Below are 27,582 nucleotides of genomic sequence, written 5' to 3' on the forward strand. Positions count from 1 at the left end.
GACTCTTAGGGGAAACACAATGACTAAAACCACTCACCCTGGCCAGGAACCATAGTAACCATTTGGATGAGTTATTTTATGACAGGAGGTTCTATTAAGGAACACAGAACTAATAAACCACCTTTAACTGGAAGAATTTTGGAAAGGTCAAAATGAGATGCCATGTGTCCTACAACTTCCCAGAATCCTTCTCGCTGGCATCCATCTTGGCTAAGCAATGTATGAACCACGAGGAAGGACCCAGAGCCCCCAGAGTCAGAACGATTGGCCAGAGACAACCTGGAAACTAATCTCATCACCATAAAACCTGAGACTGTGAGCCACAGGGCAGAGCAGTCCTCCTGGTTTCCCTTACCCTCCTGCTTTCCACCTGGGCGCCCCTTGCCAATGAAGTCTTTTGCTTTGTCAGTGTGTGTCACCTCAGACAATTAATTTCTGAGTGTTAGACAAGAGCCCACTCTCAGGCCTTGGAGAAGATTCCCCTTCCTGCAACATGACCACGGACCACCCTCTGGACATTTGGAAACCTCTGACTTGCAGGTAGCAAGGTAAGAAGGACCAAAGGCTCAGCTCCTTCTCGTCGCTGTCTCTCAGTCCCTCCTCTGTTAAAGGACAGTGTGGTCAAATGATTCCCTAGTCCCTTCTGATTTGGCCTCTTTGTACACCGTGTTCCTTTCCACAGGCTAGCTGCACAGGGAAGTCCGTTTTTTCTTTTAACCTGAGTAAAAGGGGGTGGGACAAAATACTGAAGCAATCTTTTAAAGACCCTCTACATGACCTCTGTCTGAACAAATAATTAATCTCCAGAAAAATCAGCTCACTGATGGGTCCAGGCTGTGCCTCACAGTTTGGGGCCAGGAACAGAGCCTGTGGATTTATGAGGTGACGTCAGTTTGCAGCCCGGCATGCGGGGCCTGAGCTGTGTTTTACACACTCCTCAATTGTTTTAAAGGGGCCTGCTCTTGAAGGATTCCGAATCGCTCCCCGAGCTAAGCTTTATTAAAATGGCAAAGATGGAGAAGAGTGCTTTTCCAGATAAATCAGCTTATTTAGGCTCTGCTCTCTCCCCTCTCCCCACTGTCTATTGGAAAGCACTCCCAGCGGGGAGGAAATGAAGAACAGCAAAGTACTTGCAGGTACACGCTTAATGCCTTAAACTCTTGCATTGTGTTAACAGCTCTTCATGGGTTGGGCTTTAGAGAAATAGATGGATTCTCAATCTGACCAATTTAAATAATCCCTGAGAGAGAACTAAGGGGAAGATTTATGTTCTCAGTAACTAAAAGACACACCAGCATTTAGCCTGGAGGCTGGGTCTCTGCACTCAGAATATCACAGTGCAATTCTTTAAGAGGATCCAAATAAAACTAGGTTTAAAGGATGAATGAGGGGAGGAGGATGGTAGGGGGTAAAGGGGGAGTAAAAAGGTGAAAAGCCAGAGTGAAAGGAGAGAGGAGGAGATGTCAACAAGAGGGGGAAAGGCAAAGGTTTTTGTTTAAGGCTAGCATGAGAGTGAAAGTATACAAACAGAAAATAAATTTCTACTTCATTTATTAAATGTCTAATGTCTATAAATACATACACACATGATACACAAATACACATACACAATCTCTATGTATATATGTTAGATGCATGTTTGTCTATTTCCAAGACTAAAGAAATATAAAGACAGATTTACTTAATATTTAGAATTGCAGAAGCAGGGTACTCAAAGCTGGTGCTCTGAGACAACCTAGAGCGATGGGGTAGGGAAAAGATGGGAGGGGGGTTCAGAATGGGGGGATACCTGTACATCCATGGCTGATTCATGTTGATGGTAGATGTATGGTGAAAATCACCACAATATTGTAAAGTAATTAGCCTCTCCAATTAAAATAAATAAATTAATTTTAAAAAATTCCATAAACATTCATTAATTATGGAGATGAGGAACCTCAGGGACCTGAAATACCTAATTTATGAGAACAAAATTAAAAACTTATTGTTGCAATTTAGTAAGATATTTGAGAGATGGTGATTATGGAGGAATAATTTCAAAGAAAATAAGAGGGCCTACTAGAGAAGTGAGAGAAATGACCCATTTTAGGAGCACACAGGCCTATGTATGTGTGTGTTGGGGAAATTTCTACTGGCGCAGCAGTCAATCAGAGAATGGTGAAAGGCAAATGATCTGGATCCTTATACCTTGATCCCAACAACCATCCTATATTTATAATGGGACTTTAAAAGGCAGGTCAACCTAGTCAAAATTTAATGGAAAAAATAAATGACTAAACCTAAGGAGCTCAGTTAGGCTAAACTGAATTAAATTCAATCATTTTTGATTCTAAAGCCCATCACTTTCTAGTATTTCACATTCCTGTGGCAGTTGCTATGTAGTCAAAACAGAGCATGGGGGGATGAAAAAGGGTCTCTAAGGCGAGAACCCAAAAAGTTTGTGAGGATAACTTGGGCTGGGTTTTGTCATCTCAGTGATGGCAGGATGCATTCCCCTGATGGCCTAGGGCAGCTGCTTTGGCACCCCTTTGTGCTCTCATAGGGCCCCTCTGGAGCCTCTATCAAGGTCAAAGAAGACAATCTTCCAAGACAGAGAAGGACCAGCCTCTGTGAAGCCCTTAAGAGCAGAGGTTACAAGTGCCTCATTCGATACCTGCTACTCTGCACAGTGTCTGGCCCAGGACGGACAGCAAGAAGCCATTTACACAATTAAACATATCTCTACCAATCCGGGGGCCGGGGGCGGCGGCTGACAGGGGCTAGGCCGGGGCGGGGGCCGGGGGCCGGGGGCGGCGGCCGAGAGGGGCTAGGCCAGGCCGGGGGCTGGGGCCGGTGGCGGCGGTGGCGGCAGCAAGAGGAATTACCCAAGGCCCAAGGTAAGAGAAACCCAAGTAAGACGCTAAGTGTTGCGAGAGGGCATCAGAGGGAAGACACACTAAAACTAAAACTACAGAAAACTAGCTAATCTGATCACACGGACCACAGCCTTGTCTATCTAAATGAAACTAAGCCATGCCATGTGGGGCCACCCAAGACGGATGGGTCATGGTGGAGAGGTCTGACAGATTGTGGTCCACTGGAGAAGGGCATGGCAAACCACTTCAGTATTCTTGCCTTGAGAACCCCATGAACAGTATGAAAAGGCAAAAGGATAGGACACTGAAAGATGAACTCCCCAGGTCAGTAGGTGCCCAATATGCTAATGGAGATCAGTGGAGAAATAACTCCAGAAAGAATGATGGGATGGAGCCAAAGCAAAAACGACACCCAACTGTGGATGTGACTGGTGATAGACGCAAAGTCCGATACTGTAAAGAGCAATATTGCATAGGAAACTGGAATGTTAGGTCCATGAATCAAGGCAAATTGGAAGTGGTCAAACAGGAGATGGCAAGAGTGAACTTTGACATTCTAGGAATCAGCGAACTAAGATGGACTGGAATGGGTGAATTTAACTCAGATGACCATTATATCTACTACTGTGGGCAAGAATCCCTTAGAAGAAATGGAGTAGCCATCATGGTCAACAAAAGAGTCCAAAATGCAGTACTTGGATGCAATCTCAAAAACGACAGAATGATCTCTGTTCGTTTCCAAGGCAAACCATTCAATATCACGGTAATCCAAGTCTATGCCCCGACCAGTAACGCCGAAGAAGCTGAAGTTGAACTGTTCTATGAAGACCTACAAGACCTTCTAGAACTAACACCCAAAAAAGATGTCCTTTTCATTATAGGGGACTGGAATGCAAAAGTAGGAAGTCAAGAAACACCTGGCGTAACAGACAAGTTTGGCCTTGGAGTACAGAATGAAGCAGGGCAAAGGCTAATAAAGTTTTGCCACGAGAACGCACTGGTAATAGCAAACACCCTATTCCAACAACACAAGAGAAGACTCTACACGTGGACATCACCAGATGGTCAACACCGAAATCATATTGATTCTATTCTTTGCAGCCAAAGATGGAGAAGCTCTATACAGTCAGCAAAAACAAGACCGGGAGCAGACTGTGGCTCAGATCATGAACTGCTTATTGCCAAATTCAGACTTAAATTGAAGAAAGTAGGGAAAACCACTAGACCATTCAGGTATGACTTAGATCAAATCCCTTATGAGTATACAGTGGAAATGACAAATAGATTTAAGGGACTAGACCTGATAGACAGAGTGCCTGATGAACTATGGACAGAGGTTCGTGACATTGTACAGGAGACAGGGATCAAGAAAATCCTCATGGAAAAGAAATGCAAAAAAGCAAAATGGCTGTCTGAGGAGGCCTTACAGATAGCTGGGAAGAGAAGAGAAGTGAAAAGCAAAGGAGAAAGGGAAAGATATTCCCATCTGAATGCAGAGTTCCAAAGAATAGCAAGGAGAGATAAGAAAGCCTTCCTCAGCAATCAGTGCAAACAAATAGAGGAAAACCACAGATTGGGAAAGACTAGAGACCTCTTCAAGAAAATTAGAGATACCAAAGGAACATTTCATGCAAAGATAGGCTCGATAAAGGACAGAAATGGTATGGACCTAACAGAAGCAGAAGATATTAAGAAGAGGTGGCAAGAATACACAGAAGAACTGTACAAAAAAAGATCTTCACGACCCAGATAATCACGATGGTGTGATCACTCACCTAGAGCCAGACATCCTGGAATGGGAAGTCAAGTGGGCCTTAGAAAGCATCACTATGAACAAAGCTAGTGGAGGTGATGGAATTCCAGTTGAGCTATTTCAAATCCTCAAAGGTGATGCTGTGAAAGTGCTGCACTCGATATGCCAGCAAATTTGGAAAACTCAGCAGTGGCCACAGGACTGGAAGAGGTCAGTTTTCGTTCCGATCCCAAAGAAAGGCAATGCCAAAGAATGCTCAAGTTCAGTTCAGTTCAGTCGCTCAGTCGTGTCCGACTCTCTGCGACCCCATGAATTGCAGCACACCAGGCCTCTCTGTCCATCACCAACTCCCGGAGTTTACCCAAACACATGTTCATCGAGTCGGTGATGCCATCCAACCATCTCATTCTCTGTCGTCCCCTTCTCCTCCCGCCCCCAATCCTACCCAGCATTAGGGTCTTTTCCAATGAGTCAACCCTTCGCATGAGGTGGCCAAAGTATCGGAGCTTCAGCTTCAACATCAGACCTTCCAATGAACACCCAGGACTGATCTCCTTTAGGATGGATTGATTGGATCTCCTTGCAGTCCAAGGGACTCTCAAGAGTCTTCTCCAACACCACAGTTCAAACGCATCAATTCTGCGGCGCTCAGCTTTCTTCACCGTCCAACTCTCACATCCATACATGACCACTGGAAAAACCATAGCCTTGACTAGACGGACTTTTGTTGGCAAAGTAATGTCTCTGCTTTTAAACATGCTATCTAGGTTGGCCATAACCTTCCTTCCAAGGAGTAAGCGTCTTTTAATTTCATGGCTGCAGTCACCATCAGCAGTGATTCTGGAGCCCAAAAAAGTAAAGTCTGACACTGTTTCCACTGTTTCCCCATCTATTTCCCATGGAGTGATGGGACCAGATGCCATGATCTTAGTTTTCTGAACGTTGAGCTTTAAGCCAACTTTTTCACTCTCCTCCTTCACCTTCATCAAGAGGCTCTTTAGTTCTTCTTCACTTTCTGCCATAAGGGTGGTGTCATCCGCATATCTGAGGTTATTGATATTTCTCCCGGCAATCTTGATTCCAGCTTGTGTTTCTTCCAGCCCAGCGTTTCTCATGATGTACTCTGCGTATAAGTTAAATAAGCAGGGTGACAATATACAGCCTTGACGTACTCCTTTTCCTATTTGGAACCAGTCTGTTGTTCCATGTCCAGTTCTAACTGTTGCTTCCTGACCTGCATACAGGTTTCTCAAGAGACAGGTCAGATGGTCTGGTATTCCCGTCTCTTTCAGAATTTTCCACAGTTTATTGTGATCCACACAGTCAAAGGCTTTGGCATAGTCAATAAAGCAGAAATAGATGTTTTTCTGGAACTCTCTTGCTTTTTTGATGATGCAGCCAATATTGGCAATTTGATCTCTGGTTCCCCTGCCTTTTCTAAAACCAGCTTGAACATCTGGAAGTTCACGGTTCACGTATTGCTGAAGCCTGGCTTGGAGAATTTTGAGCATTACTTTGCTAGCGTGTGAGATGAGTGCAATTGTGCGGTAGTTTGAGCATTCTTTGGCATTGCCTTTCTTTGGGATTGGGATGAAAACTGACCTTTTCCAGTCCTGTGGCCACTGCTGAGTTTTCCAAATTTGCTGGCATATTGAGTGCAGCACTTTCACAGCATCACCTTTGAGGATTTGAAATAGCTCAACTGGAATTCCATCACTTCCACTAGCTTTGTTCGTAGTGATGCTTTCTAAGGCCCACTTGACTTCACATTCCAGGATGTCTGGCTCTAGGTGAGTGATCACACCATCGTGATTATCTGGGTCGCGAAGATCTTTTTTGTACAGTTCTTCTGTGTATTCTTGCCACCTCTTCTTAAGAATGCTCAAACTACCGCACAATTGCACTCATCTCACATGCTAGTAAAGTAATGCTCAAAATTCTCCAAGCCAGGCTTCAGCAATACGTGAACCATGAACTTCCAGATGTTCAAGCTGGTTTTAGAAAAGGCAGAGGAACCAGAGATCAAATTGCCAATATCGGCTGCATCATCACAAAAGCAAGAGAGTTCCAGAAAAACATCTATTTCTGCTTTATTGACTATGCCAAAGCCTTTGACTGTGTGGATCACAATAAACTGTGGAAAATTCTGAAAGAGATGGGAATACCAGACCATCTGACCTGTCTCTTGAGAAACCTGTATGCAGGTCAGGAAGCAACAGTTAGAACTGGACATGGAACAACAGACTGGTTCCAAATAGGAAAAGGAGTACGTCAAGGCTGTATATTGTCACCCTGCTTATTTAACTTATACGCAGAGTACATCATGAGAAACGCTGGGCTGGAAGAAACACAAGCTGGAATCAAGATTGCCGGGAGAAATATCAATAACCTCAGATATGCGGATGACACCACCCTTATGGCAGAAAGTGAAGAAGAACTAAAGAGCCTCTTGATGAAGGTGAAGGAGGAGAGTGAAAAAGTTGGCTTAAAGCTCAACGTTCAGAAAACTAAGATCATGGCATCTGGTCCCATCACTCCATGGGAAATAGATGGGGAAACAGTGGAAACAGTGTCAGACTTTACTTTTTTGGGCTCCAGAATCACTGCTGATGGTGACTGCAGCCATGAAATTAAAAGACGCTTACTCCTTGGAAGGAAGGTTATGGCCAACCTAGATAGCATGTTTAAAAGCAGAGACATTACTTTGCCAACAAAAGTCCGTCTAGTCAAGGCTATGGTTTTTCCAGTGGTCATGTATGGATGTGAGAGTTGGACGGTGAAGAAAGCTGAGCGCCGCAGAATTGATGCGTTTGAACTGTGGTGTTGGAGAAGACTCTTGAGAGTCCCTTGGACTGCAAGGAGATCCAATCAATCCATCCTAAAGGAGATCAATCCTGGGTGTTCATTGGAAGGTCTGATGTTGAAGCTGAAGCTCCGATACTTTGGCCACCTCATGCGAAGGGTTGACTCATTGGAAAAGACCCTAATGCTGGGTAGGATTGGGGGCGGGAGGAGAAGGGGACGACAGAGAATGAGATGGTTGGATGGCATCACCGACTCGATGAACATGTGTTTGGGTAAACTCCGGGAGTTGGTGATGGACAGAGAGGCCTGGTGTGCTGCAATTCATGGGGTCGCAGAGAGTCGGACACGACTGAGCGACTGAACTGAACTGAACTACCACATGGAATACTAAGCAAGGCCTGCATTCTAGAGTATCATACTCCAAATGAAATTGGATTTCAACCTAGGGAGAGAACTGAAGACAATATTAACAAATGAATTATATATACTTTATCATAACTATATCAAATATCAGCACTGTTCAGAGACAAGGAGAAAGTAGCTTCCTATAGATAAGCAATACTTTGCCATGGTGAGACATGGAGAATGCATGGTGGCAGGCTAGATATAGATCTTTTAGAATAAACTGAAGTTAGGGAGTCAGGATCAGCTAGACTTTGAGAGGAAAACGTATCTAGTAGAAAGAACCCTGATAGATAAAATCAGATTTAACTTATTCAGCCCTAAGACCACATCAATGCAGACTTAAGGCAATCTCTTTCAAACAGATTTCATAGAGTGTCTGGTTAGTTCTTGGCTCAGGCTCTGGACTTTTCTTTTAAACAACACTCCTTTCACCCAGGTGTGGGATTATAAGGGAGAACGCAGTTGATGCCTTCAAGGAATTAGAGAAGACAGACACACAATGACTGCCCCAAAAAGTAACTCAATAAAATCACTGAACTATGTGTGCAAAGGGAATATGGTAGAAGAAATAAGTAATTCTGCATACCAGCATTAGCAAAGGCATTACAGAAGAGATTGTGCTTAAGCCAAGACCTGATGGAATTTCACCTATAGGCTAGGTAGGAAAAGTACTTTCTCCTCATAGAGAAAGCTATGTTTTCAAAGACACATATGGCCGAGAGAGCCTGATGCCCTGGGTTAATTGCAAATGTCAAACCTGAAATTAAGAGGTAAATGACACCATGGAGGCCAAAGGTAAGGCAAAAGCTTGATCACAAATGGCCTTGTGAGTCATCCAAAGAGTAAATTTGTATCCTGTAGGGTAGGGAATAGGGAGTCATTGGGAACTCTTCATCAGGATGATCACATGATGGGACTTGCATGTCAACGACAACTCATTTTTTGAACAATGTCTACTCCGTGGCTGCAAATATGAAGTAGTTTGGGGAAATTTTCTCCAGTCATGTTTTCTGATCTTGTAATGATGTCTTAGATACAACTTTCTGATGGCCAGGTATTGATCATTTTCAATAAGAAATGATCCAATTTAAAGCTATAATCTCATATTCCATTTAAGGTTTCTTCTCTTCGTTTTTTTTTTGGTTAGAGAATACCAGAGTGTGTGTGCACGCATTCAGTCGTGTCCAGCTCTTTGCAACCCCATGGACCCTGCCAGGCTCCTCTGTCCATGGGATTTCCCAGGCAAGAATACTGGAGTGGGTTGCTATTTCCTTCTCCAGGGGACCTTCCTGACCCAAGGGTTGAACCCAAGTCTCTTGCATCTTCTGCATTGGCAGGCAGGTTCTTTACCAGCTGAGCCACCAGGAAAGCCCAAAGGGGATACCTATTCTTTTATTTCTTTTCTCCTTCCCATTCTAGGAGTTGGTAAGAAAGAATAGTCTGTCAGGCCAACCTGTCCATCTCCCTCTTCAAGGCTCTAGTCCATGCAAGATGTTGGAAATGAAAGAGAAAAGAAATAAGGGTATCTGGCTGATAGTGGATACCTTCCATTGCTTGCATGAATGTTTTCCTGACCTTTCTGGTAGAAAGATAGGAGGAAAAAAAGGTAGGAAGTAGACACGAATGATTATAATGATTGAGGAATTTAAAACTGTGTCAGGAAGGGATACCATCATAGAAGAACGCATGGCAAAACTGTCCAGGGATTTGGGTTCACCTTTCATGTTTGCAGAATATTGTCATCTACCCCAGTAGAACCAATACTCACGTCCTCTCTTTGTAACAAGCCAGTTGTTTCTAGTCTTGCTGCCAACATGGCAGTCAAGTAGTCATTTGATAATCCCACAACACAGTACTTGGCACCCCTGTAGATGAAGCAAGCTACAGAGGTCTGGTCTTCAAATTTTGTCTAGTATTATTAGATCAAATCTTTGCAGCTTACTTTACCCACAAGAGTAGAAAGAATCTCTCTCCCTCCCACTAGCCTCTGCCAAACACGTGGTCTGAGTCCTTGAGCATTTCAGTGACGGGAACTTGGTGGAGGGGCTCAGATAATGTGTTTATTCTTTCCCAGACACCCTGCTCCCATCTCCAGTTCCAGATGCATTTATCTCCCTCGTAGAGTGCTTTTTTTTTTTTTTTTTAATAAATTTATTTGTTTTAGTTGGGGGCTAATTACTTTACAATATTGTAATAGTTTTTGCCATACATTGACATGAATCAGCCATGGGTTTACACGTGTTCCCCTTCCTGGACCCCCCACCCACCTCCCTCCCCATCCCATCCCTCTGGGTCATCCCATTGCCCCGGCCCTGAGCATTTGTCTCATGCATCAAACATGGAATGGTGTTTTGTTTCACATATGATAATATACATGTTTCAATGCTACTCTCCCAGAACGTCCCACTCTCACCTTCTCCCTCAGAGTCCATAAGACAGTTCTATGCATCTGTGTCTCTTATTCTGTCTCGCATATAGGGTTATCGTTACCATCTTTCAAATTCCATATATATGCATTAGTATACTGTATTGGTGTTTTTCGTAGAGTGCTTATTGACAGAAAACTTGAGTGCTCAGGATGGTGCCAACTGAAGAGAGGCCTCTCCAAACAGAGCAGTCACGCTTCCCCTTGATCTCCCCAGGCTGAATCCACAGCAGCCGCGTTTTTGTCTCAACCTCAAGGATTAGCTCAGAGACCCCCCACCCCTCCCATCAGCAATTGCTTTCTTGCATCATTGATTTTTCAGGGAGAAAATGCTTGTGGTAGAAGCATGAAATAGCACTGCTTAGCCTCAAGAAGAGGTTGGCAAGCTCACTCAAGCCAAAAAGTAATTTTGTCAGGCTTCTAAGAGAGTCTCAGCTCTACCTACGTTTGCAAACACTCTCTTGCTATGCACTCTGTATTTTTTTTAAGTCTCTCTAATTATGATTATTCTTTCATTAGGTTACGAAGAAGATGAGTTTCCAGGTATGCAACAAAGAAAATCAATCAAAAATGAGATTGAAGGGAGAGGTAGAGCTTAGCACATGCTTTTGAGCCCAATGTCTGATTTCATATAAGACTGTAGCCTGGTTTCTCTTGTGTCATTTCTACTCTAACCAGGGACTACTTAAAGGATCTGGTCTGGTTAAAGTCTGTCATCAGAATGAATTAGGTATGGTCTCCCTTCTACAGAAACAGCAGGAACAAATGACTTCCAGCTTCACGTTCTTCTGAACTCTGTCATCAAGCAGAACCCTCATTCATGCAAAAAAATATATCAAGAATCAGCAGCTATTAGTAAGGCACTGTGCAGAAGTCACAGAGTTACACAGAACAATGCCTACTTCAAGGAGTTAAAGTCTAGAAAAGAAGCCAAGAGTTTTAATGTAGCCCTTTGTTCATTGATGAGACAGAGATCCATATTCCACTCCAGTCCTCTCTCTTACTCAGGTTATCTTGAGAAAGTCACTTAACCTCTTTGTACCTCAGTTGTTTCATCTGTAAAATGTGGCTGATAATTGCCTGTATCTCAAAGGGTTTTTGTGAATATAAAAGGAAGCAATGTAAGTAAAGTCTGGAAAGTAATGCAAGTAATGCCTGGCACTTAGTATTGCTTTTAGCTATTATTATCTTAAGAGAGGGCTTCCCAGGTGGCATTAGTGGTAAAGAATCTGCCTGCCAATGCAGGAAGCTTAGGAGACCTGTGTTTGATCACTGGGTCAGGAAGATCCCCTGGAGAAGGAAATGGCACACCACCCCAGTACTCTCACCTGGAGAATCTATGGGCAGAGGAGCCTGGCAGGCTGTAGCCAATGGGGTCACAAAGAGTCAGACACGGCTAAGCATATGAGCATACTGCCCATCACAAGAGAACTAAAATAGGTACAACATGTAGGAAAACACTGTGAGAATGAGACCTTATTTATTCAGGGAGAGGAAAGTATGAAGAGTGGGAATATATTCCCAGTAGACACTAAATAACAGGCGATGAAACCCTAAACTCAAGTGAACTGCCCTCTACTCATTTGAAGAGCAAAGACTCCATCAATTTTAAGAGATATTGTAGTGGGAGAATCAACAAGGTTTTGACATACACTAGACGGAGTGGACAATTGACAAGAAGTCAAATGCAGTTCCAAGTACTGAGCCTTGGCAAGTTGAGGAATGATGGGATCATTAATATCAATTGGGAAGTCAGAAAAACAAATGTTTGTGGAAGAATGGGATAAACTTGGTTTGGGGTCAAGCTGAGTTTGAGGTACCAGTGGAATATCCTGGTGGGGATACCTAACCTACATTTAGAAATTTTGTTAAAGGGAAAATGTGAATTTCAGAGATGTGAATTTGAAAGTCATCAGAAAAAAAAGACATAGTTGAGAATTCAGATTAAGATATCCAGGCAAAAGGTGAATATAGAATCTTGGACTAGGTGTACATTTAAGTTCCAGAACAGAAAGGATAGCTATTATTTCTCAAAGGAGAGGGATAAGAGTCTCTTTCTAGAAAGATGATACATCAACGAGCCAATTAACGGTGGATTGGTTCAACTCACCATTATTCATTGATTTTTCCCCCCTCCATTATCAAACTCCAATAATGATACTGATGTCTGGAATACATTAAATATTCAGTGTCCCTGACTTAGTCTAGAAGCTTTTAGTCAGTGTTGTTCTTCTCTTTGTTTAACCACACCCACTTGCACTGACCCTGGATCTCTGAAAAGTACCTTCAAATTTTTGAGTTATTAGGGACTTCCCTGGTGGTCCAGTGGTTAAGACTTTGCCTTCCAATGCTGGGGGGTGGGGGGGGAGGTTCATTCCCTGGTCTGGGGAGCTAAGATACCACATGCCTCCGGACAAAAAACCAAAACATAGAAAAGAGACAGAAACAATATTGTGACAAAATAGACTGAATTATTGCCATGGCTCCTGCTGGGTTGTCCATCTTTCCCTTTCTTTTTGGTCAGTCCAGCCAAATTATTGCTTCTTGTTTGGTGTTAACACTATTTATATTAACACTGTTTACTGTTACTCAAGCCTACCTCCTGCCTTGCTCTGGCTCAAGAAACCCCAGTATTTCCTTATTGCCTAGTCACTGTGTGTAAGCTCTTTACCTTGACCTTCAAAATCTCCCTCAATACTGCTTATCCTGTGATTTATATTTCTGACAAATATAACCCCTAATGCTTCTTGAACTCCATCCTCATGTCCACACTTCAATACCAGTGCTGTATCCCAAACTGAAATGTTACCCGTACTTTGTTTAGCAGCTGGGTTTTACATCCACATCTTAAAATCTATTTCTATTCTCTCTAATAGATATAAACTCTTCTGGGATCCAGTAGAGTGCAGTAGCCAAAGCTTGGATTCAAAGACCAACCATATGTTTCAAATTCCAGCTAGACCATTTGCTGACTGGGTGACCATGAACAACTCACTTTCACCCTATATCTGTTTCCTGATCTGAGAAAGCAGAAATATTAATCAGATATTAAATGAAATGATACACATTTAATCTGGTGCATGGGATCCTGTAAACATGCAGTAAGTTTGATCTATTCTAGTAGATGCTGTTGATTGCCCACCCACATTCCCTTTGTATTCATCCCTACCATCTTGGGGCTGTTTATGGAAAACATTTGTGACTCTGCATAGTCACAAGAGCACGCTTAGCTCCCATATAGGACAGACCAGAAGTGTTGAGGCTTCATCCTTTAGGAAGCACTCCTCAACCAATGTCAGCTGTAGTATTAGTGGATGAATACTCCTTATTTGGAATAACTCTGAAGAATTTGTGTATTCAATACATGGACAATATAGAATCTCTGTTGTCTCTCAAAGTTCCCAAGGAGGCTCTAATACCAGTTGCCCTTAATGGTAACTGGTTTGATATGTGCCTTTTATTATTTTCTTTCCTTTCCCTGATTTATTGTTCACTCTCCTACATGTGTAGAAAACAAATTAGTTGTACTTGAATTCTTTTTTTCAGGATCAGCTTCAGGAGGAACCTAAAACCATGATAGCTCTTACCATTAGAGATGACTTCTGAAACCACCAATATACTTTGTTTGCCAGAAACAAAGACATAGAAAACAGACTGTGGTTGCCAAGGGGGGCTCTGGGGAAGTTGGAAGGGAGGGATGGATTGGGAGTTTGGGATTAGCATATGCAAACTATTATATAGGATGGATACACAACAAGATCCTCCTGTATAACACAGGAACTATATTCAACATCCTGTGATAAACCATAATAGAAAAACATATGAAAAAGAATATATATATATATATATAACTGAATCACTTTGCTGTATAATAGAAATTAACACAACATTGTAAATCAACTATATGTCTATAAAATAAATTTATATATACACATGTATATATAGGGTTTTCCTGGTGGCTCAGCAGTAAAGAATCCACCTGAAGAGCAGGAGATGCAAAAGATGTGGGTTCCATTCCTGGGTCCAGAAGAAACCCTGGAGGAGGGCATGGCAACCCGCTCCAGTATTCTTGCCTAGAGAATCCCCATGGACAGAATAACATGATGGGCTACAGTCCATAGTGTTGCAAAGAGTTGGACATGACTGAAGTGACTGAGCAGGCATGCGCGCGCGCACACACACACACACACACACACACACACATATTTCATTTGCATTATTCTTCTCATAAGGAGAGTCTACCCTCATTAGACTTGAAATCCAAAAGAAAATTAAGATTAGAATGTAAGTTACTCTAAAATATTATGTCCCCTCACATAGAAGTTATTCAGTCTGTATTTGGAGAATAAAAGATAAAGGGAAATTAAAAAGGTACTTAGTGAATACAAAAATAGGATGAGAATGATTTAGTGGTCACTAGGAATACTTGCAGACTTTTGCAGTCTGACACACCCCTTCTCCTAAGGATGGGTTTGCCTAAGTACACCTGTAGATGTACTATCCAAGTACACACTCCAGATCCCGTGAGGCTTTCGTCATTACCTCATTATCTTTTCTCCTGTCAACTTACTTGTGTAACCTTTTGTATTTTCCAAATATGGAAAATATTTTATAGGGATTACATTTTAGGCAGGCTGCTTCCTGAAGACTTAAATTTTCTCACTTTAATCTTATTAGCACATTCCTCAGATCTCACTGTGGGGTGGGTGACTTTTGAGAGATTTTTCTATAAATGGCTAATCCAACCGTGGGGTGTGGTTTCTTGTACCAGTCAGGGAAATCTTTCTCCCCAAAGTCCTGGCCTGACCCCTTCCTGAACTTTACCTCCTAATCTTGGGGTCTGCCTTATGTGGAGGCTAAATTCTAGAATCAGTGAACTGTGAACCAGAGCCCTCAGATTATCAACAGGTGATGGTGGATTATCTGCAGGTGGACGCATAAAATCTATGATTACTATTTGAGGTTAGCTACGGCCTTTGTGCTACCAACAGAACCTTTCAAAGTGATCCTTCCACGATAGAGTTCCTCAAAGTGTGATCTGTGGACCATATGTTAGATGGGGTTCTGGCATTGCGTGAAATGCAGATTCTTGGTCCAGCTTAGGTAGACAGAATCAGAGAATTGTGAAGGTGCTACAATTTACATTTTCAACAAATTCCCTGGACGATGAACCTGTCCTAATTTTCCCTGGACTGTCCTGATTCTCTCATATTCAATAGGATTCAAAGCGTCACATATCAGGACTCTTTCTGTTTGGGGATGCTTGGTCACCCTGTAGGCACATCTTATAAACACTGAATTTTTAGAGCTATCTTACAGACTCTAAGTCATGCCACACTAACAGATGACTTGGTGGAAGTCTCTGAGCCCTTGAGGTGACTTTAATGCAGTGTGAAATTGAAGTAGGGGAGGTCCCACAGATGTGGATTTCGCTGAGAGCCTTCTGTGAGGGCCTGTGTATGGGAAGACCTGGTGTGTTTGTTTCGTTACTTTACTTTTTATTTCCGATTAACCTCAAGTGCAGAGAGTGGAACTTGATCCCAAGTCTCTGGTGCACCATTTTCTTCTGTGTCTGAAAGACCCCAACCTGGATTTATGTAGTTACCCATTCTCATTTTTCCTCCACTCTCCATGTCCACAAACCTCATGATGTGATTGTTATATATCCTTAAGTTTCTTTACATCCTTATGAAACATGTGGCCTTGTTTCTTCTGTATTTTAATGTATACACTTTACACTCTGCTGCACGTTTCATTCTATCTCTGACCTTCATCGTTAAGTATTGTATTTAATGCTGTGTGATTTTTTAATGTCTTGCTTCTTGTGATACGCACCCCCTAAGATAACTAAAACCTCTTGGTTTTCATGCCCTTGGACAATCACCTCAGGGCTTCCCAGGTAGCTCAGTGGTAAAGAATCCGCCTACTAACAGGAGACACATATTCAATTCTTGAGTTGGGAAGATCTCCTGGAGGTGGAAATGGTAGCCCACTCCAGTATTCTTGCCTGAAAAATCCCATGGTCAGAGGAGCCTGGTGGGCTACAGTCCATGGTGTCACAAAAAGTCAGACGTGACTGAACGCTGAGCAAGCAGGCACAATCACCTCACCTTAAGCGTGAGCTGGATCTCAATATACTTTGCCAGTAAGAAATTGAGAGGTTCAGTTCAGTAGTGTGAGGAACTGAGTCCTGTCAACAGCCTTGTGAGTGAGTTTGAAAGCAAATCTTCCCCCAGTCTGTTTATACCTTGAGATGACTGACTGTGGGTCCGGATAACACTTGATTGACCCCTTGTGAGCCAAAGCAATTATGAGCCAAAGGAATCAGCTAGAACATGCCAGCTCCTGACGCACAGAGATTGTGAATGTTTGTTGCTTTAAGATGCTAAATTTGGGGTAATTTGTTACACAGCAATAGATCACTGATCCACTGCTAATAATTGCATGGTATCCATAGTATGCGTCTATCACATGTGCTTATCTGTTCCCTGCACGTGGACACCTGACTGAATCTAACTCCCACTACTGAAAACACCACTACAGTGAATACCCTGAGTAAGATCCCCCTCTGGACTTGTATGAGCATTTCCCTGGGGTGCACATATACAATGGAACTGCTGGGGAAGACCCAGAGACTAGAGAAGCACTTGGAATAGCACTCTCAGTTTCTTCAATTCTTAACTTGTTCTCACTACTTTTAAAAAACTTTTACCCCTAAGTATTTTGTTCTAAAAGTGGATAGTCCTTGGGGGAAATAAAGAGACCCTCTGATTAATGGGCATTTTAAATGCAAGATGGTGGGTCAAGGAATAGTCAGGAGTGGTCTTTGGAACAAAGTGGAATGTCAGTGTCTTGTCTTGAAAAGATTCTCGGGTACGTTGCTTCTTTTGTGACCCAGGCTGATTGATTCATGCTGAGCTTTAAACATCAGGGGCTAGGTGAGGAAGCGGGAGGGCTTGTTCAAAGCTGAGTGGACACATCTATAATCATTAAAACAATGTTTCTCTGTTTGGATTTCGTAAATGGGCTTAAGTTCTTGGAAATGTGTGCAGAGACCCCATGGCCATGAGAAAAGCTATCATTTTATTTCTTACAGTAGGCTGAAATATATTTGGAAGTCATTGGACTGTGGCTGTCCTACATCAAAAGGCATTTCATAACAAAACACCACCATGCCCCATTTATAGAAATGGCGTGCTGTGCTTGGCTGCTGTGGGCAAATAAAATATGTTCTTGTAACATAAACAGCCTCACCTTCCCTCTAAAGTTAAAGGGCCATAAAAGATTTATTTAAATAGGCTTTTGAAATATAGAGACATATAAAACCATATTAAGTTTATATATATGTATATATTATCTATATAATATATATATGCATGGATAGATAAGTAACACATACCCAAGATACTCTCATAAATGGACTTTAAAATCTGATAGATAATATTCAAGGAGAGGATATCAGAGCTCAAAGGGACAATATAAATTTTCCAATTTATGCATCTCATTTTACAAAAGTAAAAACTGAGACCCAGAAGAAGTGACATGTCCAAGGACTGCGGCATGCCAGGGTCAGTGTGTAAAATAGAATCTGAACCTCAAACTCCTGGGCAGTGTCATCCCAGACACTCACAACTGGCATAGATTTAAATTGTTTACAAATGAAAATGAGTTATGTTCTTATCTCTCTTGGGTTTATTAATGGTGGAATTTCAAACAGATGAATAGTGCTCAAGATGATAGAACCCGTGATGATTTTAACACACATCCACAAATTCTTGATTTTTCTTCCTTCAAGAGTTTGTGCTTACAAAAATAAACTCAAAAATGGATTAAAAACTTAAATGTAAGACCAGAAACTATAAAACTCTTAGAGGAAAACATAGGCAGAACACTCTCTGACATAAACCACAGCAAGATCCTCTATGACCCACCTCCCAGAGTAATGGAAATAAAATAAAAAATAAACAAATGTAAACAAGTGGGGCTTAATTAAATGTAAAAGCTTTTGCACAATGAAGGAAACTATAAGCAAGGTGAAAAAGCAGGCTCAGAATGGGAGAAAATAATAGCAAATGAAACAATTGACAAAGAAATAATTTCCAAAATATACAAGCAGCTCATGCAGCTCAATGCCAGAAAAATGAACAACCCAATCAAAAAGTGGACCAAAGAACTAAACAGACATTTCTCCAAAGAAAACCTGTAAATGGCCAATAAACACATTAAAAGATGGTCAACATCACTCATTATCAGAGAAATGCAAATCAAAATCACAATGAGGTATCATCTCACACTGGTCAGAATGGCCACCATCAAATTCTACAAACAATAAATGCTGGAAAGGGTGTGGTGAAATGGAAACCCTTTTACACTGTTGGTGGGAATCCAAACTGGTACAGCCACTATGGAGAACAGTGTGGAGATTCCTTAAAAAACTGAAACTAGAACTGCCACATGAAGCAGAAATCCCACTGCTGGGCAAACACACCGAGGAAATCAGAATTGAAAGAGACACATGTACTCCAATGTTCATTGCAGCACTGTTTACAGTAGCTAGGACATGGAAGCAACCCAGATGTCCATTAGCAGATGAATGGATAAGGAAGTTGTGATACATATACACAATGGAATATTATTCAGCTCTAAAAAAGAACGAATTTGAGTCAGTTCTAATGAAATGGATGAAACTGGAGCTTATTATACAGAGCGAAGTAAGTCAGAGAGAGAAACACCACTGCAGTATATTAACGCATATATATGGAAGGTCAAAAGACGGTAGCAACGATCCTATAACAAGGCAGAAAAAGAGACACAGATGTAAAGAACAGGCTTTTGGACTATGTGGGAGAAGGCAAGGGTGGGATGATTTGAGAGAATAACATTGAAACATGTATATTACCATATGTAAAATAGATGACCAGTTCAAGTTCAATGCTTGAAGCAGGGCACTCAAAGCCGGTGCTCTGGGATAACCCAGAGGGATGGGATAGGGAGGGAGGTGGGAGGGGGATTCAGGTTGGGGGGGCACATATGCACCCGTGTGTGATTCATGTCAATGAATGGCAAAAGCCACCACAATATTGTAAAGAAATTATCCTCCAATTAAAATAAATAATTAAAAAAAAAAGAGTTGGTGCCTAAATCCCCTTCCATCAAGTGTGAACAAGACTTAGCAATTCACTCTAAAGATTAGAATATGGGGGAAATAGCAGCATGTGTCTTCTGAGACTGGGTTATAAAAGGCATTACAGCTTCTTCTTTGGTCTGTCTTTTGATCACTTTCTCAGGGGGACATCAGTTGACCCTTCACTTCTAAGTGGTAAGGAACTGAGGCCTCCAGCCTCCGGTTTTGTGAGGTCACCATCTTGGAAGCAGATCCGCCAGCCCCAGTCAAGCCTTGAGACGACTGCAGGCCCAGCTGATATCTTGACTGAAACTTTATAAAGGACACCAAGACAGAACCACCCAGCCAAGCCACTCTCAAATTCCTGACACACAGAAATTCAGATAAAAATTGCTTGCTTTAAGCCACTGAATTTTGGAGTGATTTGTTAAGCAGCAATAGATAACCAGTAGAGAGCATGAACCTGCCTCCCTGAACTCACCGTTGTGAAACCAGCTACTCAGAAGACCTATATGAAGAAAACTGTAAGACAATGATGAAAGAAATCAAAGATGACACAAGCAAGATATACCATGTTCTTGGACTGAGAGAATTGATATTGTGAAAACAATTATATTATCCAAAGTAATCTACAGATTCAATGCAATCCCTATCAAACTACCAATGATATTTTTCACAGAACTAAAACAACAAATTTCACAATTTGTATGGAAACATGAAAGATCCAGAATAGCCAAAGCAATTTTGAAAAAGAAAAATGGAGCTGGAGGAATCAACCTTCCTGACTTCAAATATTACAAAGCTACAGTCATCCAGAGAGCTTGCTACCGGCACAAAAACAGAAATATAGACCACTGGAACAAGATAGAAAACCCAGAGATAAACTCATATATCTATGGGTACCCTGTCTTTGACAAAGGAGGCAAGAATATATAATGGAGAAAAGACAGCCTCTTCAATAAGTGGTACTGGGAAAACTGCACAGCTACAATGCAAAAGAATGAAATTAGAACATTTCTTGACACCATACACAAAGATAAACTAAAAATGGATTAAAGACTTAAAAGTATGGTCAGAAACTATAAAGCTCTTAGAGGAAAACATAGGCAGAACACTCTCTGACATACATCACAGCAAGATCCTCTATGATCCACCTCCTAGTGTAATGGAAATACAAACAAAAGTAAACAAATGGGACCTAATTAAACTTAAAAGCTTTTGTACAGCGAAGGAAACAATAAACAAGATTAAATACAACCCTCAGAATGGGAGAAATCATTGCAAATGAAACAACTGACAAAGGATTAATCTCCAGATTATATAAGCAGCTCATAAGCTCAATATCAGGAAAACAAACAGCTCAATCAAAAAAAAAAAGAAAAAGAGGCTGAAGACCTAAACAGACATTTTTCCAAAGAAGACATACAGGTGGCAAATAAACACACAAAAAGATGCTTAGCATCACATTAAATTATTAGAGAAATGCCCATCAAAACTACAACAAGGTATCACCTCACACTAGTCAGAATGCTATCATCAAAAAATCTACAAACAATGAGTGCAGGAGAGGATATGGATAAAAAAGAAATTTCCTACACTGTTGATGATAGAGCCATTATGGAGAACAGTATGGAGATTCCTTTAAAAACTAGGAATAAATCTATCATATGACCCAGCAGCCCTATAATTGGGCATATACCCTGAGAAAACCATAATAGAAAAAGATACATGTATCCCAGTATTCATAGGAGCATATTTAATAGCCAGGACATGGAAGCAACCTAGATGCCCATCAACAGATGAATCAATAAAGAAGATGTGTTATGTATGTATACAATGGGATATTACTCAGCCACAGAAAAGGAACACATATGAGTCAGTTCTAGTGAAGTGGATGAACTCAGAGACTATTATACAGGGTGATGTAAGTCAGAAAGAGAAAAACAAATATAGTATATTAACTTGGGTATACATGGAATCTTTAAAAAAATGATATTGATGAACCTATTTGCAAGGAAGGAATAGAGATGCAGATGTAGAGAATGGACTTGTGGACACAGTGTGGGAGGGAGAGAGTGGGAAGAATGAAGAAAGTAGCATCAACATATATACACTATCAAGTGTAAGATGGACAGCTGGTGAGAAGTTGCTGTGTAGCATAGGGAGTCCAGTCTGGCCCTCTTGGTGACCTGAAGGGATGAGATGGAGCGGGGGGAGGGAGTCTAGGGAGGGAGGGGATGTATGCATAATTATGGCTGATTTGCGTTGTTGTTTGACAGAAACCAACACAATACTGTAAAATTTCTTTTTAATATTTAAATTTAAAAAATATGAAAAAAAAGATAAAGCTAGCCTTTTGAAGAACATTCTATCAAGGCATTGACACTTGAGATTCAACAGCAAGAAGAATAGAAGAGGTAGTGCTTCCTGGCTTACCATGGCTGCCTGTGTCTGGTTTGCAGCCTGATAACCTGAGTCAATCAGGCAGAGCACCCTACATGAGACTGACACTTCAGAAAATGTGTCCCTTCTTAAGGCTGGACTCTGGAGCCTTTGGGGAAACATAGATTTGGACCGCGTTGAATCAGCGTGAGACCTGAGTGCTAGTTCCAGCTCTGCCCGGATCTGAATGTGTCACATTGTCAAAGTCCTTTTCTCTTTGTGGGTCTCAAATGTGACCCCTTTAAATAAGGGACCAATTACAAAAGCTTCCTCCTTGCTCTTTTGTAAATGCTAGTCAATGCACTAGTAAGAGACCCCAACTAACAGCTGGTCGATGTGTCTGGATCTGAATGCAGCTTGACTAGCCTCCAAGCTTCCTGTTCTTCCTCTGGGGTTGCTTTGTCTTCTAACTTCCTCCATAAAACAAGGAGCTGAAGACGTTGGACATAAGTGCATAACTGATGGACTACTTCCTCTGCTTCACCGGTGTTTGAGTCTGGTCCCTGTTTGTCTCCTTCCCTGCCTTCCCTTGGCTCTGTGGACCGAGTCCTCTCTGCATGGGCTCATCTGTGACAGGAAATACAGGAAATACAGCCAAGCAAATGTAGTTCATTTAGACACTCAACTGTGGGTGATGGAAAGGTGATATTATTCAAGAAAATTGAACCCTGAGTCAAATGCCAGTCTGGCCTTGGCCACACGGGCTGTGTAATCTTGGACAAGTAGCCTCACATACCTCAACCTTGGCTCCTTTTTCTTTAAGAAAAAATAAGTAATAGTAACAATAATTATAATAGCCAATGTTTATTGACCACATTCTCAGCACTAGATTACATAAGTTGTATGCATTGTCTTTAATGTAGCCTAACAAGGGTTAAACTAACCTATCATCTGTATGTTATAGATGAGGAAACTAAGGCTCCAAGGTAGTCAGTGGTAGAGCCTGGATTCAAACCCAAGCTCTTAACTACCAAAGTCATAGTAATTCCAAATCTGTCTCAGCTTGAACTGAAACAACCCAGGTACTAGGATTCAGAATATGCGACAGGTGGAAGACTGATAGGGGTGAAGCTTCCAGGTATTTATTTATCCCATGAACCATAGAATGAAATTCATGTTAGGGAACATGTATTTGCTTCCAGGACATGGTCCAGTGATTCCAGAGAAAAAAGGAAGATTCTGTTTCCTTGATACTAGTAACTGTGATTTTTTTAAGAACCAGTAAAAGAGGAAAGTAAAAACAAAAGGGCTGGGATACTAGCATGCAGGGCATCTGCAGATTGATGCCAGTATCTTCAGTAGTAACTTGTGAGGTTGCCCTGCCGTAGACATCAATGACCTTGACGTTAGGCCCTGGCAGGATCTGAATGTCTTCAGCAGATATCAATGACAGAGTTTCAGAAGCAATGGGAGTCATTACCCTACATGAGCCAGGGTGGGAACAGATGAAAGCACCAGATATCACATAGTGGCCCAGAGGACTGTCTTGCAGAGCACCAATATCCTCTGCTCCGGGGCTACTGATGAGACACCAAGATAGAAACCCAGGAAGAAATGTGAGAGGGAGCTTAAACTTTTACAGAACACAAGTGTAGTTTCCTGGAGAAGTTCTATGTTTACTCTTGGGATCTTACTTTTATCCTCAGGCTTGGGTGGTCTGAAAAATGTAGATTACTGATTAAAGGAAAGGATGCTACTCTACAATGCTCTATATGGGTCCTTCCTCTTTGCTTTATGATTCCCAGAATCACAGCATATACAACGTGATCAACAAAAGCACCAGGGCTGGCAGATGACCATACAGGCCCACTGATAAATTTTGAGATTTCACCTTCAGGAATAATTGGTGTTGAACTATGGTTATTTCTAAGTTTGTGGGTCCCAGGGCTACTTGGAGAGAAAAGTGAGTAATTTTTCTAACTGGCTATAGTTCTCTCTAGAGATAAGCATCTGATCTGGGGCAAAAAGGCTTTTTTCTCCCACTGACTGCTGGAAGGTACTTCACTAAGGTTTGCCGCTGTCTTACTGAGGTGAGTGCCTGAAGGAAAGAGGGGTGGGGAGAATTGCGGTGAGGACCACCTGCCTCCTACCGGGAAAAGGGGCTGGCTTCCTTGGGAGGCTTGATTTCTGCTGGGAAAGGCCTGGGTGAATCATCTAACCCCACCTTTTGCTTGGAAATGAAGAGCTTCTCTACCCGAGAGGAAGGAGAGGAGAGGAGCGGGGGAAAGGGCTATGGGGCATATTTCTCCCCTTCCCGTTCAGCAGAAAGAAAAGCTGCCTTCAATTAAGACAGGGAAGGAGATTCAAAACATCTGGTGGGAAAAGAGCTGGTACTGCAGGGCCTGTGAGGGTAGAGCAAGATGAAGAAAGGCCAGTGGGTGGACAGTAGAGGCTTCAGGACAACTTGTGTGCCTGGCCTGACCTGCCTGCTCCTGTCCTCCAAGCCCATCACCACTTTTTTCCCCCTTCACTTCTGCCTCGACTCCTTGTCAGGCTTTGGCTGCCTCCTGCCCAGGCTAAAGGCAGAAGTAGCAGTGCCCCAACCTGGGCAGCACAGACCACAATTTTCTGGGGGTTCGTAGGTAATTTGCACAATAGCACAGACCACCCACGGAGAGGGTACACAGAGCTCACAACCTCTAGCATTCAGGCAGCTAATCAGCTTGGTTTTGCCTGTGGAGAGCCTCCTCTTTAATCTCAAGTTTGCCAAGCTGCCCTTCTCCCCCTTCTTTAAAACACTCCCAGGCTCCCACTTCCTCTAAGAAGCCTTCTTGGATTATCTCTGCAGAAACATCATATGGCTTACCCTCCCCACTCCTCCCCCCCCACCCCCGACCACAGATAAAATGTCAGACTGTGAAGTTACTTTTCTTTTGCTGTTGCCTGCATCAACTTTGGATGGCCTGTCTTTCCCAGCCCAGGCAGAGCTGCTGGCTGAGAGACATTGAGGGTTGCATATAGGGCTGTGGTAAAGTCCGTGGACATCAACCTCCAATCCCAAAGACCCCGGGTTTTGAGTCACAAGGCACCAAAGCCTGAAGGCTCCTTAAAGATTACCAACTGAGTAGGATTTACTACATTTCCCAAGAGGTCACTGCCCAGGCAGGTTCTAATCAGGATTCCCCTGGGGTATGGGTAGTACTGGATCTGGAAATGAGGCCAGGCAAGGTCTTTCCATTTTCTCAATTACTGACAGAGCAGAGCTGTGAGCTGAGCCGGAGCTGGGTATCACCAGGAATTGTGCAACTGTGGGCCCAGCATCTGTTTTCCATCAGGATCTTTCACTGAGACGTGGCAGTGTCTTCTGGTTTTTCAGTTTGCATTGAGCATCCAGACCCTAAAGAGTCCTTTGTCTCATGGAGAGTGCATTTTCCATCCCGCTTCAACACACAGAGTCATGTGTCATGTCCCCAAGGAGCAGCCATTAAAAGCACATGCCAAAGCATCATCTCGGCGCTATAAGCAACTATGGCTTCCAAGGGTTACTGCCATCATGGCAGTAATCAATTGATTATAGCTTTTAAACCTCAGCTGGTTTGTGTATAGGAACATAAATTACTGTCAAGTTATAGCACCGGGGGCTTTTAAAGCTAAGAAGGATTTTAAACATTGAAATCAATTTTTGTTTGCCTCACGAAAAAACCTAAGGTCCAGAGAAGTTACATAGTTTGACCAAGGTCATGTAACCAGTTAGGACATCTAGGTTCTAGAATCTCCTGTGCAGTGACCTCTGACCCTATGCTATTTCCACAATATTTAGGGGCAGAGTAAGATGCTAATAAACTGTAGGTATGAAAAATAAACTAATGTAATGTTCAAAATAAACACCAAATATAAAAAGATAAGAATTACCAGCTTTCCTGAAATAAAAAGTTTTTTTCCACTTAGATATTTCATTTGCAAAATTAGAAATGAACTTTTCTATTTTCTGTCTATATTTCCTACTTAGCTGGTACCTGTAGCACACATCCAGTTCCGCTGATAGAGTAGATAACCCACAATAATACATGCCATGTATTTTGAAGATAGCTACTTAAATAATGCAAGTCCCACACTCATTTTCCCTTTGGTTCTTCTGTGAGTCTCTGTGGAGGAGGCAAAATCTCAGAAGTTGTTAAGGGCTGGAAAGGGGGTACAGGACCAGGATCCCTTAGCTAAGTCAGGATATGGCAATATTATGGTAATAATATCTCCTGGTCACTGGACACCTTTGCCAGGCCGTGGGCTCCTTGGAGGTCTGGAGAAGCACAGAAGCCTGCTTGGTGGGACTGCTTCTTCTGCCTTGTTCTTGCATTGTTAGCCAGGAATACAACCCAATGAATGAAGGAGCAAAGAGCCAGGGAGACCAGGCTGGTGAACACTTGGGAAGGGGACTAATTTTAGATCTGGGGACTGGATGGGAATAAAGTTTTCAGGTGGGGATATTGGATGAGAGCCACTGAGGAGTCAAGGCTGAAAGCTTGAGTATCCAAGAACACATGAGAGGCAGACTTTGCAGGTCCCCAGGAGTGGGCCTAAATGGGGGAACTGGTGATAGACACAGATGTGTGAAAGTTTCCTGTGCAAAGGAGAAGAGGTCTTTTCTGTCTAGGAAATTGATGTATCAACTCCCTCCAATCTCTTCCATTTCCAAAGCAGTCCCTCCACACTGATGCTTAGTGTTTAAAGGTGCCTCTAACATAATAAACCCCAAGAATTGAGGAAGACAGACAGACAATAAAAACAAGCACAACTGGGACTTCCCCACTGGTCCAGCCATTAGGACTCTGCTTCCACTGCAGGCGGCGCAGGAGTTCGATCCCTAGCGTGGAACTAACATCCCACATGCTGTCGACCTAAAAAAAAAAAAAAGACCATGAGTGACTGACCATACCGTTCAGAACCAGAGGTTATTGTTTACCCCTCCAGAGTTAAAACTGCCTGCAAAAATTTGAGATTTGGCCCTTCTTTTAGTATATTGAAGTTGTTCTTTTTTTCCAAATCATTTTAATTTGGAACTTTTCTTGCTTAAAATTTCCAGAGACAACAAGAGAAGTTCAAAGTAATATCCAGAGCCTTTTGAAAGCTAGTCTCATGGTCAAGGTATGAGATGAACATGGGATTCTTTCATTCTCTTACTAGGAAGTTGCCATTGAGAGTTTTAGGCTCTTTTCCCCCTAATTTCTAAAGCCCACAGGCGTGCTCCAGTATGGGGCCAACCTGTGCTTTAGTAGCTTTGAAAAGACCTGACAATGAAGAGATGAGATGGGAGAAACAAAGAAAATTTTTTCTTGAGAAAATAAGCGCCCCCTCCCTTCTTTTAAAATTTAGGTGATCAATGCTAATCAGATTGGCTTTATTTCCAGGCCTGGAGAATCACATATTACCTGAAATCTGGACTCTGAGTAATGCCATTTGTGGAATGTTGAGCTGAGCCTGAGAAGTTAGAACCAAGGTCTGCTTGGAGAGGGGGTACACAGCATGTGGGGAAAAGGAGAGGAAAAAACAAGAAAGTGTTAAGACACTCTTCTTAGGGTGGTGAATATTGAGGCTAATTGCAGGTAGATTAAGTAGCTGGGAAATTTCTAGTCTAGTGACTTTCTGAGAAGCAGAGGATGAAACTCTGCAGTCATTGCATTGACCTGACCGTTCTGTACAGACATCCAGGATTCAGAGAGCCTGCTTGAGCTCACCTCTCATTGACCTCCTGATCCAAGCCAGCTCCCCAGAGCCACACCTGGGGCCCAGCTGACTCCGATGTTGGAAGGGTTTATTACACACCTCCTCCCCCAGT

The 27,582-nt window shown here is 42.3% G+C and overlaps 1 long non-coding RNA gene across 1 annotated transcript; it reads left to right on the forward strand.

The window, feature by feature from the left end:
- The first annotated feature begins 154 nt into the window (after nt 1-154).
- On the forward strand, nt 155-25,649 carry LOC145540719 (uncharacterized). The gene is made up of 4 exons (XR_014078519.1): nt 155-564; nt 13,120-13,344; nt 23,555-23,712; nt 25,011-25,649. It is a non-coding gene; the product is annotated as an uncharacterized LOC145540719 (long non-coding RNA).
- Nucleotides 25,650-27,582: the final 1,933 nt, after the last annotated feature.

Source organism: Giraffa tippelskirchi, chromosome 3 (genome assembly GCF_054371585.1).
Source record: "Giraffa tippelskirchi isolate mGirTip1 chromosome 3, T2T-mGirTip1v1.2.pri, whole genome shotgun sequence".
NCBI classification, from domain to species: Eukaryota; Metazoa; Chordata; class Mammalia; order Artiodactyla; family Giraffidae; genus Giraffa; species Giraffa tippelskirchi.